General features: G+C 43.8%; 1 long non-coding RNA gene across 1 annotated transcript in view; it reads right to left on the bottom strand.

Annotated features, from left to right (window-relative positions):
* Positions 1 to 9,770, bottom strand: part of LOC110289872 — a 41,949-nt gene extending 32,179 nt beyond the window's left edge. Inside the window, exon 1 of the long non-coding RNA XR_002377379.1 lies at positions 9,687 to 9,770. This is a non-coding gene — a long non-coding RNA (uncharacterized LOC110289872). The remainder of the gene's footprint in view (positions 1 to 9,686) is intronic.
* Between the last annotated feature and the right edge of the window lie 995 nt (positions 9,771 to 10,765).

The following is a 10,765-nucleotide window of genomic DNA, read 5'->3' as shown; positions in this document are numbered from 1 at the left end:
GCCTCTGCCTCTGCCTCTGCCTCTGCCTCTGCCTCTGCCTCTGCCTCTGCCTCTGCCTCTGCCTCTGCCTCTGCCTCTGCCTCTGCCTCCTGAATGCTGGGGTTAAAGGCGTGCGCCACCACACCTGGCTTTATAAACTGATAGTCTTTACTACCAGTGTCTAACTACAGAATTTCTCACTTGGTAGCTGAGAACTCAAGCAGAACTCAAAGTTGGTAAAATCCCAACTCTCCATCAGAGTAGATGATCAGAGCCAGGGCTTGGTCCTGAGCCATGTTTCAGCAGTCTTACGGAAAGCAGTTGTGACGGGCTGGTCATTAGGATAGCTCCCTAGCTCGGGACGGGGGGGGGTCCAGGAGTCAGCACAGCAGGTTTCTCCACTGGTAGCTTCTTCATGGTCAATTTCTGCCAAGAGGGATAGATGCTAGTGAGAAACAAGAAGGTGGCAGGAAGAACTGCCCTTTCTCTGGGCTGGCTGCTCCACGGGCTGGCTGCTCCTGATCATTCTACCAGGAGGCTTGAAGCTACCTGGTTTGAAGCTCACATCAGCTCTCCCAAGAGGAATCTCACATCACATGAGTGTCTACGACAGGCAGGTGGCACATATGTGTAGAGATCTGAGCTCTGCCAGGCTCCTCCTTCCACAGAACTAGTGAGGAAGAGGGACTTAGCTAGGTGGGTAAGGACCTTTTACCTCTATTGTAGGGCATAATAACTCTGCCTTTATGCCCTTGCTCCCCAGCCACTAAGAGTTAAGTGCCCCCACCCCCTGGATTCAATAACTCATTTCCCATATTGAACACGTTCTGTTAGCACGCATGTGTGGTCTGCTTTCCTATGGGTAAGTACTACTCCGAGGGCTTCCTCTCTGTGGCAGAGATTCTAGAACCTTCCTTCGCCTTAAGTGGGAAAAGTGCCTGCGACCCAAGTCTAAAGCACAGAATGTAACAAAGGGGACTTAATATAAGGAATTAAAGTCTCTAAACAGTTGAGTTTGCATTCACAAAAGGGAAGATGATCTGAGATGGGTCTGATGGGTCAGATGAAACCCTATAAAAGAAGATTCAGGCCCTCCCTGAGGTCAGAGAGACCTTAATTGTAAAGAGCTAGGGATTAGCATCTAGAAACTGGGACCTGCCTCCAGCTGGCACCAAGCCACACTATAAGACCATGCCCTCTCAAGAAAATGAATTTGGTCAACAAACTCCATGAGAGGGGCAGAAGATACCCTGCAGTGGAGCCTCTAGAGGCAAGGAAACAAATCCCAGTTATAATCCTGACAGGCGCCTCAGGAGCCCTGCACAGAGTACTAATAGGCCAAGCCAAGGCACTGATAGGAACTGGGAGCCAGTATGCACTCCCTTTTAAGCTGCTGGACATGTGGCAAGTTTGTTACACAGCAACAGAAAATGAATGCAATCTCTAAAAGCTTTAATTTGCCCCGGAGGCAAATTAAACGGAATGTTTAAACTATCCATGAAACCCTCAGGAAAGCTGGCATGGATGCCCAACACAGACCGGCTTTTTCTTCTAGATTAGAACATACAGCACCAGCGGAAGCAAGCGGCTTCTCTCAGGGACCATTTAGTTCAAAATTACATGTGTTTTGAAACATTAGACTCACATTCATTGTATCAAGCTATCACACAAGAAAACTGGCATTTATGAAGAGGGAAGCTGGTGTCTCCCTCACACCACACTCTACAACTCTCACTTAATGGGAAGAGCAAGGAATGCCCTATGTAGTTACAGCATGCTACTGCTAAAATAGATAAGTTGGACAAGAATATCATGCGGCCCGTCACTAATTTGAGCTCTTGAGTTTGCACTTTTAAATTAATGAGACAATTGGGATAAGTATTGGAGGAGTGTCTCTTTGTTTTTACTTTAAGAGGCTTAGTTTATCAAAGAGTGGATGGAACCTGCCAATAGTCCATTGATTAAAGAAAAGAAAAGCAAGCTCTCAGAAGGAAGCTGTATCACATCTGAGGACTTTCTTCCACCTCCTCTGTAAAAGATGGCAATAAAGGCACTGGCGATAATCCCGCATTTTCAGCTCACACACTCAAAAATAACAATTAGTAATAAATGAAATCGGTATAAATGTGTCATAAGTGATATAAAGTGAGGGTCTGCCTTCTATGGACTAAGCTACTTAGCATGCTACGGAACAGCTTTTTAACTGCTGTCTTCTTATGAAGCAAAGTCAAAACAAAGAACCACACCTTTCCCTTGATCCTTTGGGACAGGCTCTCACTGTGCAGCCCAGGTTGGCCTCATGATCACTATGTAGCTGAGGCTGGCCTCAGACTTGCAGTTCTCTTACCTCTATGTCCTAACTACTGAAATGACAGATATACACCACCATGCCAGGCTTACATCAACATTTCTATATTAGGGTGAAGAACTATATGTAATATGTTTAATTTTTCAGATGTTCCTTAAACCAGTTCTAACAGGTTCCTGCATTAAGGACTTAATTGAATAAAGAGCTGAATTTTGATGTGATCTAGTTTCTTATTGCATATTTTTATGTTTTTTGAAAATTACATTTTAGCCAATGGCCAAAGCAGAATGCCAGCCACATGTCAGAAGCCCCAGCCATAGCACCCGATGGTTTCCAGACTGAAGAAAGTGTCATGATGGCTATCACCTCTGATCCATCTTAAAACTTTCTCCTCTTAAAAGGTGTGGCTTCTATCTTCTCTCAGGCTTAAGAGCCAAAATGCTCAGACATCCCTAGTTAAAGAAACAAAGCCCCCAGCGGCAAAGGCTGGCCAGGAAGCAATCCAGGAAGGGTCCAGGTGGAATCTGTTTGGGCATGGCAGCCACAGAAGGCTTCATGAGAAATCAGGAGAAAAGGCCCAGGGCGGGAGTAAGTATCACAAACAAAAGACAATCGCAGCACCCACAGAGGGCTGTGCTCTAAGTAAGGTGACTCACTTGAGTCCTACGCACTGTATCAATGAGAATGGGTTGGAACTAGTCTGGGCTGGTCCCTCCCTCTACATAGCAAATAAGTATTAAGTATTAGCGAATACATATACCAAAAGTTTTCCATACTCTACTCCAGCTTCCCTGTCTCAGCAGGAGCTTTCGTAACTCCGTTCTGACAGACTACCTGGAGTTGCAGACGGACTTCCACAGGGCTCAGTTCCCTTCAGGGACTCATCACAGGAATTAGGTTTGCCAGATTGTCTACATTTAGACTCCATGGTTTGCTAGTACAAGACCTGGTACTGAAGAAGTTACTTTGTCCCTAGTTCCCAATCTATAATGAAGGACTCAAATGAACAGCTGACGGGAAGGGTTCATAGTGGAAGGTTCAGGAGGGTCCTGAGCACAGTGGTTTCTGTCCCCCATAGAATTGGGACATGCCACCATCCTGCACACGAATGTGCTTGCCATCCAAGAAGCTCTTGCGTCCCATTGTTTAGGGGCTTTTAAGAGACAGTCCTGTCAGCAGGTTTAATTAATGCAATCAATGGCCATAGCCACAGGGGTAGGACTGAAAGTTGCAAGGCTTGGTCTCTGATGTCTAGTGCCCATCCTGAATCAATCCAGGGGCCTCTACTGAGAGTCACCTCCTTAGAAAAACTATAGACACAATTGAAATATACTTAGGGACAGGAGGCAAAAAACTATCTTTAAAAAAAAAGTGCATCGAATTAACAGATCCAGATAATTCCACCAGAAAGTCCATAGCTGTGACAATGTATATTATACAAATAGCTATATGTGTCTCTGTTCAATGACTAAGATTCTTATATGGGATCCAACTATACATTGTTCAGAGGCAACGATTAAAAGAGAAAGAAAGAAAAAGCTGGGGCTGGTGCATGGTCGGTGCATGTGTTAACTGCTTTTTATTGTTGCGTAAATGCTAATAGAGACAACTGAAATATGGAAGGAACCATTTTGTTCATGGTCTCAGAGGTGTTAGCCCATTGGTAGGTACGGTACATTAGAGAAAAAAAAAGTCCAAGAAGCAGAGAGAAGGGGTCCGCTTTTTGGCACTGGTCTGCTTTCTCCTTTGTCACCTGTCATTCCGTCTGGGCCCTTCGTCTGCGGAGTGGTAGCACTTACATTCTTGGTGGATCTCCCTCAGTTGCTATTCTAGTTTGTTGTCGGTTGCCGTGATAAACACTTTGGGGAGGAATAGGTTTATTTCAGTTTACATTTTCATGTCTCCATAGCCCACTACTGAGAAAAATCAGGGCAAGAACTCAAGCAGAAGCCATGGAGGAGTGATCCGTACTCACTCACTCACTCACTCACTGGCTCACGATCAGCTAGCTTTCCTAGACAATGCAGACCCACCTGCTTAGGGTGTGGTGCCTCCCACAGTGGGCAGGGCCCTCCATCATCAATCATTAATCAAGACAATCTTTCACAGACATGGCCATAAATCAATCTGATTGAGGCAATTCTTCAGTTGAGTTTCACTCTTCCCAGGTGACTAGGTTGCATCAAGTAAAAACTATCCAGAACAGTTGCTATCCTATATGTCAGTCTCTATAAGTACCCTCCGAGAAGCACATCCTAGACATTTCTCATCCAGCATAGCCATCATAATTCTATTCCTTTGTCAAACAGATGCCTAAACACATCTCGTTATGTCCTGCTTAATCTCCAAACATACTAACAAGGTCATAATTCCACCTAATATGATAAAACCATCTAACATACAATAGAAAATGCACTGATCCCTTCCCCGGAATCTGAGGCTCAGTCTTTTTAGTATGTGCTTACCTTTTGCCTGACACCCAAACACACCATTTCAAACGACGACATTCTATCCCTAGTGTGATGGCCAGCATGTGCAGCCATCTTGTTGGGATCTGAAATCACCTAAGAGATGACACTTTGGTCACACCTTGGAGAGATCTACACTAAGGTGAGCCTATAAGAAAGTCTGTGAGCAAGTATCTAGATTTAGCTAATATGTTTGGGAAGACCCATCTTAACTGTGGGGAGGACCACTCCCTATGTGAAGATCCTGGACTGTATAAAATTAAGAAAGCTAGCTGCAAGTACTAACATTCAAAACTTCCTACACTTCCTTATTCTAGTAGATGTGATGTTGTTAAATGCTTCAAGCTCCTGCTGCCTTGACTCCCCAACCAAGATGGACTGTAGTGTAGACTGTGAGGTAAAATAAACCCATCCCTCCTTCCTTCCACAAGTTACTTTTGTCAGTAACACAATAGTAGCAATGCCCTCAGCCCATCTCATCATTCAGAATGGCTTCAGGCCATGTCTAACATCCCTTTGAAAGGACTTCTCTTTAGTGACACTAATCTCCTGCACAGACATCCCTTACTTGTCCACGGTTTTCAGCTTGCTCCTTTTCAGGCCAGACTACTTCACTTTTCCAATCCTTCTGCTTTGTATTTTGTTCCTGATCCTCACCATAAACTTGGCTAAAAGCAGCCTGCACTAATATTCCATGCTACATTCTGAGTACTATACCATCCTGAGCTATCCTCTTTCAAATTAATTGTTTATTGCATTTAAACTTAGCTTCTGATAATGTGAGCAACTTGAAAGTGTTCAGTCAAAACTGGGTGATGGTGGCAAACAACTTTAATGCCAGCACTCAGGAGGCAGACACGGGCAGATCTCTGTGAGTTTGAGGCCAGCCTGGTCTACTGAGTAAGTTCCAGGACAACCAGGGCTACACAGAGAAACCCAGTCTCAAAGATAGATAGATAGATAGATAGATAGATAGATAGATAGATAGATAGATAGATAGATGATATAGATACATATACAGATATATATGTATATATACATGAAAGAAAAGAAAGTGTTTAATCAAAATTGTCATTAGCATTTATTGAACACTTTGTTTCAGACACTGTGCTTTAAGCACTTGCATAACTAGTATCTCAATAACTTGGCCTCAGCCACCTGAACCATTTTTACTGCATTAACTAAAGAGAAAGACTGAAGACATATGAATACAACTCAAGAAGTTATAAAGAGGGTCTGAGAAGAGAACTCAGTCAGTAAATGCTTGCTGTAGAAACATGAAGACTGAGTTCAGACCTGCAGCACCCATGAAAAAAGCCAGGTGCGACAGCTTACACCTATAATACCAGCGCCAAAGAAGACTAAGACAGCAAGACCCCTAGCACTTGCTGACCTGCCAGTCTAAACACACTAGTGAGTGCCCAGCTTAGTGCCTCAAAACGGAGGACATGGGAGACAGCTCCGTGAGTAAATGGCTTGCTGAGCAAGCATGAGGGCCTGAGTTTGGAGTCCCGGCACTTAGTACGGAAGTCAGGTGTGGATACACTATTCTGTAAACCCCAGCACTGAGCACTGAGATAGGCAGATCCCTGGAGCTGAAAGAGGGTTAAGGTTCAGCAAGAGACAGTCTCAAAACAATAGAGAAGTGATTGAGGCAGACATTCGATGCCAGCCTATGTCCTCCACATACACCCACATGGGTAAATGAACACACACATTGCATGCATGCTTATGTCACACATATACCCAAAGATAGATAATAGATAGATGATAGATAGATAGATAGATAGATAGATAGATAGATAGATAGATAGATAGATGGAGAGAGAGAGAGAGAGAGAGAGAGAGAGAGAGAGGCTAGTTCTTTTGTTAGCTGATACAATCTGGGAAAGGGAACCTCAATTGGGAAAATGACTATCACATGGCCTATAGGCAAGTATGTGGGGGGATTGCCTTGATAAATGATTGATGTGGGTGGACCCAGCCCACAGTGGGTGGTGCCACCCCTGGGCAGGTGTTCTGGGTGCTATTAAGAAAGCAGGTTAAAAAAGTAGTTTCTAAAGGAAAATACCAAAGCTGATCTCTAGCCTCCAATTGCACTGACACATACACACTTGCACGTATTTGAACACACACACACATCATACTAATTTTACATATGACAGCACTTTTAAAATTTTAACTGTATTAACCTGAGACATTGCAGTGCACACTTATAATTCTAGCACATAAGAGGTTGAAGCAGAAACACTGAGATCAAGGCTCCTCTGGAATAGAGCAGAAAAAACAAGGAAGGAAGGAAGGAAGGAAGGAAGGAAGGAAGGAAGGAAGGAAGGGTAGAAGAAAGAAGAGGGTAGGGTTCAAGGAGGAGGGACAAGAAATTAGGGGGAAAGAGAGAAGGGAAGGGGAGAAAGAAGGGGAAAGGGCAAGACTGGGGGCGGGAAGGGTGGAGAGGAGGGGGAGAAAGAAAGGGGAGGAGAGGAGGGGAGCTGTGATCTGATATAAATGTTTACTATAAATGAAAGTGACATGCAGATCAATGGGAGCAGGAGTGGGAGGTTGAGCAAGCCATTGGGGAGCAAGCCATACATACCTCTTTTCCATGTCCTCTAGTTCAGTTCCTGCCACCAGGATCTTGACCAGCTTAAGTTTCCCCTTGGTTTTCTCAAGGATGGACTGTGATCCTGACATGTAAGAAAAAGAAGCCCTTTCCTGCAAGACCTGATAATCCAGGCCCATGATCCCAGATACTGGGGAAGTTAGGGCAGAAGGACTGTAACTTCAAGGCCAGCCTGGGCAACTTAATGAGATCCCATCTCAAAATAAAAAGACAAAGACAAGGGCTGTAGGTACAGCTTAACAGTAAAGCATTTACTCAGACTACTTGGGTTCAATCCTTAGCATCACAAAAATTAATTAATTAATTAATTAATTAAATGAATTTTTTTGAGACAAGGTTTCTGTGTATACTTTTGGAACTCACTTTGTAGACCAGGTTAACCTCGAACTCACAAAGATCTCTGTCTGCTTCTGCCTCCTGAGTACTGGGATGAAAGGCACGCGCCACCACCCCCAGCTTAATTAAATGAATCTTAAACAGAAGATTATATTAGCAAGACAAAACTAGTTGAAAGCTATAAAAAATGACACCTGAGCCCCAGATGATGTAATGACAGGTGTCCCGCCCCTCCCATGTGCACAGAGCATCACTAGTTTGCCTTGCAGAAGAATTCTAGTGGCAGGAGCCGCATTCCTTAGACAACAGCTTTCCCTAGGCTGTGGGAGGCCCTTCTGCCTCCACCTAAAACAGGAATTAACTCCCTCACATGCCACCCACTCCGCCTTCACACTCAGTTACTCTCAACCAATGACCTTAGGGAGTGTGTATAAATAACTTCACTGTCATCCCCTGTGGGAGACTCCCCCGACTAAGGCATGCATCCACGCCTCAGATACTCCCAGGATCCTAGAGCCCATGGTATTAGCTGCCTTCCCACCTCCATAGCACCTCCCTGCTCCCCTCCAGTATCCTCCTGCCCAAACCAAATACACTACCAAAATCAAATTCTTATCTCATAGGAAAATCCAAGCTGCACATTGAATTTTTTAAAGTCCATATACCAAGTCTGCAAGATGCCTATGAAAGTAAAGCTGTCTGCTGTCCAGTCTTATGACCTGAACTCTCACCTCAGGACCCACGTGATAGAAATAGAAATCGGACTCCCTCAGAGTGTCCTCTGACCTCCACAAGAGTGTGTGCACCCATGCTCACAAACACAGAATAAATAATGTGAGAAACCTACACCTATAGAAAGGGAGAGATGAAAACAGGGACAAACCAAGCTAACAAGGACCACTACTTGGCCACAGATTGGAACCGCGGCTCATAAGCACACAAGGGTAGACAGGTTAATCTTTTTAAATATTTCCGTGTAAATTTTTATGTCAGTGTACTTGAAAACCTTGATAAAATGACAGAGGTATGGAAGAATATAAGTAATCAAAATTGGGTTAGAAAAATGCAAAGGCTCTGAAAAACTAATTGGCATTGGACAGACAGATGAACAACATTGCCAGACAGCTGGATCCTCGGGGGATGATGGTCAGGGTAGAGTTCCTAACGTGACTGAAGTGTGTGTGTGCACTTCAAACACACAGCCAGTTGTTAAAACTAGCGAGAAGGAGAGTCTATAATATTAATAGCAGACAGAATAGATTTCCCAGTCATAAATGGAACTAAAATAGCACCAGAGAGAGAGAGAAAATTACAGACCAACCTGACTTATGAATATAGATGCAAAAATCCTGAATAAAATATTAGCCAATTAAATGCAGCAGTGTGATAAAAAGAATAATGTACCATGATCAAGGAGGTTTATTTTTATAAGAATACAAGTAAGGACCCAAATTAGAATTTCTATTAATATGATATTACCCATACGAATAAAAAGATTAACTCAATAGACACTTAAAACTTATTTTTTTTGCAAATAAAAAAGGAAAAAAATAATCTGGAGATGAAAATACAGTTATTTAATAGGAGAGGAAAATCTACTTCAAACCAATGGGTGACGTTGCATTTAAAGGGAGGTAGTTTTAGAGAATTTCCCAGTAAAATTACTAGTAAGATCAAAATGGTCCTATTGCCATCGGCATAACGTATGGTTGTGGTCATTTGATATGTGCTGCTACCAAAAATATAGATGTACAGTCATCATGTCAGAAACACAATGAATGCACAGCTTTCTGAAAGAACGCCTTAACTATAGTTAACATACCTGTCTACCTTAAAAGCCAAAGATACTGTAAAAATAAACAAAGATCACCCAGATAACCAGAAACCATCTGTCTTAGGGTTTCTATTGCTGTGATGAGACACCATGACCAAGCCAACTCTTATAAAGAAAAAGATTTAATTGGGGCTGGCTTACAGTTTCAGAGGTTCGGTACTTAGCATCATGGTGGGAAGCAAAGTGACCCGCAGGCAGATATGGTGCTGGAGGAGCCTAGAGTTCAACATCTTGATCTGCAGCCAGCAGCAGGAGGATATATGAGACCTCAAAGCCCCCCTGGTGACACATTTTCTCCAGCAAGGCCACACCCACCCCTACAAGGTCACACCTCCTAATACTGCCCCTCTCTATGGATCATGCATTCATACCCAGGAATCTATAAGGGCCATTCCTATTCAAACCACATGACCATCTACTCTGGGCTTCCTACTAGCAGGGAGAGGAGTCATCAATTGCATTTGGAAGATTCTGAGGCAGGAAGAGACTAGGGAAGCTTCATAGTTTGTGGAAGTGTTTCTGCGCTCCCTGTCAGGGACTAAATGTTTGTCCATCTCCCCCAACCCAGCTGTACTCAACTTTGTATGTTAAAACCTTAATCTTAAAGTGTTTGAAAGTTGAGCCTATAGAAAGCAATCAGACCCTGGTGATAGAGCCATCGTAAATGGAGCTAGTACCTTTCTTAGAAGCTGGGGATTGCAGGGGAGAGGGCCGTTGGGGGTGGGGGGCTCTTTCACTGTCCTCATTGGAACACAGCGGTGCCACACTCGGCCCCCAGGCTTCCCCTCTCTGGAACGTTGAGAAATAAATGGAAATCACGTATAAACCACACAGAGCAGTCCTTGGTCAGAGCAACAAGAACTAAGACTGATAAAATTGCTGGTCTGGGAAGCTGGCAGCGGGCTAACCGGAAGTAGCTAGGGGACTGTCTCCAGGAACATATTTCACTTTCCCTGGTCGGTCCTGACTTGGAAACCGAGGCCAAACCTTGGAGAAATGCTATTTTTAGCTGAGTCCTGGCTTTCTTGTGCCCATTAATGCAGCAAAGCTGGTTTGACTCTTCCGTTGCTTGCTGCAAAGGCTGTAGGTCGACTATCTGTGGCCATGTATGAACCAGCCATGGCCTGTTTTTATATCCTGTTCCTTAACAACAATCAGAAAATAAAGCATACAGTTACAACCTAGAATTTCGCCTTTGAGCTACTCAGCCTTCTGGTTTG

This window comes from Mus caroli, chromosome 1 (genome assembly GCF_900094665.2).
Source record: "Mus caroli chromosome 1, CAROLI_EIJ_v1.1, whole genome shotgun sequence".
Classification (NCBI taxonomy): domain Eukaryota; kingdom Metazoa; phylum Chordata; class Mammalia; order Rodentia; family Muridae; genus Mus; species Mus caroli.
The sequence above is the reverse complement of the archived record's forward strand: the minus strand, read 5'-3'. Positions and strand labels throughout refer to the sequence as shown.